The sequence below is a fragment of the Pecten maximus genome, chromosome 6 (assembly GCF_902652985.1).
Source record: "Pecten maximus chromosome 6, xPecMax1.1, whole genome shotgun sequence".
NCBI lineage: Eukaryota > Metazoa > Mollusca > Bivalvia > Pectinida > Pectinidae > Pecten > Pecten maximus.
Genome location: NC_047020.1, coordinates 24476981 through 24481068, shown reverse-complemented (window position 1 = coordinate 24481068; position 4088 = coordinate 24476981). Strand labels below are relative to the sequence as shown.

At 39.8% G+C, this 4088-nt stretch overlaps 1 non-coding gene across 1 annotated transcript; it reads left to right on the top strand.

Moving 5' to 3' along the window:
- The first annotated feature begins 527 nt into the window (after positions 1–527).
- LOC117330235 lies at positions 528–646 on the top strand. The gene has a single exon (XR_004533309.1). It is a non-coding gene; the product is annotated as a 5S ribosomal RNA (ribosomal RNA).
- The last annotated feature ends 3442 nt before the right edge of the window (positions 647–4088 follow it).

Genomic DNA, 4088 nt, shown 5'->3' with positions numbered 1-4088 from the left:
GTATTTGTTGAATGAAAGATGGAAATGAAACATGGAAATGGTGACCAATCAGCCTGCAGCAAGCTTATTCATGGAACAAAGTTGGAAAGATGTGGACCAATAGAAATGGTGGATATTTCCATGTTTGCAGAAAGTTTAGTACTTGGATGGGTGACCGCCTGGGAATACCAGGTGTCGTAGACTTTTTCTTTTCTTTATAATTTTATTTTTTCTTTACTTTTTGAACCTTGTGGACATCTTGACTATTAAAGTTCTAATTCAATATCATTTTCACTAAATTTCCGAGGCGGAGGCGACATTCCCTGTTTTCACATCTCCGCTCCATGGACACTTAATTTATTCCCCGTGGATCTTCCTATAAGCATTCAGCTAGTTTAATTCTATAGGAAACAATCATTGGAATCTAATCCGTCGCCATGGTTGGCCCTTGCCCACTGTACGGGGCCCTCTAACTACCTTACGGACGTACACCGGATGTGCACATGCAGGAACCTAGGCATAAGTACGGATATTTTTAGTCGTCTAATGTCTACGGCCATATCACGTTGAAAACACCGGTTCTCGTCCGATCACCGAAGTTAAGCAACGTCGAGCCTGGTTAGTACTTGGATGGGTGACCGCCTGGGAATACCAGGTGTCGTAGACTTTTTCTTTTCTTTATAATTTGTTTATTTTTCATTTCTCGATGATAAAATATAGTAAGAAACAAGTAATTTTTTTATTTAAATTCATTAATGAATGAAATTAAATGACAAAATTAAACCACAAAATTGAATAAATTTGACTGACAATTAAATCAAATATAGTATTTAAAATAGAAAACACTGAAATAGGTGTGAAAATCTTTCGTGCTTTGATTGCCACCAGGAGTCGAACCTGGGTCTCCTGCAACACAGTAGCAAGTGTGAAACCCCTTCACTATAGCAATATGTACAGCACTACTTGATTTCAGACTGATTTGGTTGAATTTCTTAATACATTTCGAAATGTTTTCCCTCTGCTTTTTACAAGGCCAGTGGGGGATAGAGATTTCCAATTTTGTGTGACGTCACAGTGCAACGGGGTGTCCGCACCCGCAGTAGGGGTTCGACTCCCGTCGACGGATGCTTTTTTAGATAGATTTTCATTGTCTATTTTGTTGCTTTGTTTATTTTTCATTTCTCGATTATAAAATATAGTAAGAAACAAATAAAATTTGTATTCAAATTCATTAATGAAATTAAATGACAAAATTACACCACAAAATTGAATAAATTTGACAGACAATTAAATCAAATGGTCTTTAAAATAGAAAACACTAAAATCTTTCATGCTTTGATTCCCACCAGGAGTCGAACCTGGGTCTCCTGCAACATAGTAGCAAGTGTTAAACCCCTTCACTATAGGAATGTGTATAGCACTACCTGATTTCAGACGGATTTGGTTGAATTTCTTAATACATTTTGAAATATTTCCCCTCTGCTTTTACAAGGGCTTGGGACCTTCTAGCGTTATGCTAGGCAGCATTACAAATATTTCTACAACTTCCCCATCATTAGATAACACACAAATCAGTGTCTGTCAGTCTGCGATTCTCCTTCTCGGAATGCCCTCTGGCCTGGATCATCTGCCTCCATTCCTCAAAAGTCATCTGGGCTGTTTGCCTGTAAAACTGTATTTGTGTCCACCATCACTTGTCTGCCCACATTTCCTGCGATATACCGGCCTCTGTCTGTGCTGTTGGTGAATGATGCATGAACTTGACAGGAAGTGGGACTTGAACCGGACAAGGAAACAGGAATGGTACCGGAAGTGGAGCAGAAACCGGAAGTCAAATCAGAACCGGAAATGTCACTTGTATAGAGGCCAGAACTGGAAGTTGTGTTTAAACTTGGGAGGAGGACATCTTGACTGCCTGTGTGGTGTTTCTTGTGTGGTGTTTCTTGGTATTTCTTGGTGTTGCCTGTTTTCTGGTTGGTGACTGGCCAGCACTGTTGGTGTTGATCTGTTGTTCTTGTTCCAGGATGCTTTTGTTTTGGCTTCTTGATTTTTGGCAGTCGGTTGAACCTGTAACAATGAAATGAATAGAAATTATTTAATTTTTTTTTTATTATTTTTTCTTTTTTTTTTTTTTTTTTTTCGAACTCTATTTTGTTGTCATGATTTTGAAAAAAAAGGTCTACCACCAGGTTCTTATACTTACCACTGGGTCAGTGTGTTAATGTTTACCTCAACTGGCTGGATCTTTGACTCCGACGTGATTGTGGCTGCATTGGTTTCCTGGGCTGGGGATCTGGTTTGATTTCCTACAAAATATTGGGTATCATGCACGATGATGATTTGGACTTGCGTTCGGACAGAATATGGGTTGATTTGCTGTGGGCTGTCTTTTCCCGGGGTAATGGTTCCACTGTAATCAAATGAAAATATCTCTGTAAGTAAAGTAAACTCTGAACAATATAGAGAGTGGGCTTGTTACCAGATAAAATCATTAGCAGTGTATTCCTGCTGTTACAGGGGTGGGCTTATTACTGGACATGGGCTTGTTACTGGACATAGCCTGCCTGGTGACATTGCATAATTTTATGCTAAAAAACATTTATTACCATTTGTCTGGTCAGTCTCCAGCTGTTCAATGGCCGAGAGTAAACTGCCACCATCAATCGAATCATTTGACTTACCAGAATGTGTTGGCTCCACATGGTGGACCGAGGCTGAAGGCACCGCCTGGTTTGGAACCTGTCGCTTAGGGATGTATGGTGGGCAGGTGGACTTGTCGCGTCTGACCTTCGATTGCAGTGCCCTTGGTGAAGGTGACCTTGGGGAGGGTGACCTTCAGAAAGGTGACCTTGGGGTAGATGACTGTGTGCTTTGGTGAGATTGGGCCACACGCCTCTGCCTCTCCTTCATCTCATGGTCACAACCCAGCCGGAATAGCTCGGGGCATTTCCGAAACATTTCCTGTCTTCCCTTTAACGCTCTCTTTTGCCTCAGCCTCACGGGCATCAGGGTGTTACTTGCGCCTCGGGGTCTCCTCGTACCATACATCTCCTTGACCTCGGACGTTTAGTTTAACACAAGCATTCCGTCCTTTTCGACTCTAAAGTTTGGTCGCTTCATAATCTGTAAGATAACAGGGACATTGTTATTTCTATATTCTGATCAGGTCACTCTCACTTGCATAAAAAGTATGTGCACATAACTGCCACATACTTGTAAAATGTTCAGTTATGATCACAGAAACACTGTGAGCACAGGGACCTGTAACAATGTTTCCAGGGGAAGGAGTTTTCTAATGTCTAGCATACTATATGATTTACTTATTACAACATATACAAAACAATAATAGATTATTGAGTGTTCTAGGCAAGCCTCTCCCCTGGAAATAGAGAATACATGGTCATTGTCTTAAAATATAAGCTGTATTTTGGCGAGTTGTGTCCCGAGCCAAAAATACAGCTTATATTTTAAGACAATGACCATATATATGATGGGTGTATTCCGACAATGCGGTGGCAGTTGCAGGAGAAACATTGTTACAGGTCCCTATGATGAAGTATTTTAATCTAATCATATATAATAGACTAGCAGCTCCACCTAAAAACATATTGTTACAAGAACCTGTGATGCAGTATTAAAATTGGATTAAATCATAATATACCAGACAAACATCTCCCCTAAAAACATTGCTACAAGTCACTATGATGAATTATTTTAATCTAATCATATATAACAGACTAGCAGCTCCACCTAGGAACATATCATTACAAGTCCCATGCTGCAGTATTTGGAATAAGTCATAATATACTAGACAAGTCCAGAGCTCCCCCTAAAATCATTGTTACATGTCCCTGTGGTACAGTCTGCATGTTTAACATACATAACAATTTCAAAACCTGGTTGTATATTATATATATAACAAGAATTACTATAGTCTAGCAAGCCCCTGTTCCCTAGGTTTGAAATATTGTTCCAGGTCCCTGTGGTTTAATCAGATTATAGTATACTAGACAATTGTCATCTCTCCCTAACAATAATTAATTGGTACAAGTCCCTGTGGTATGAGTGACTTAATGTAGTATTGAACACAATGACCATGCAGTTACAAT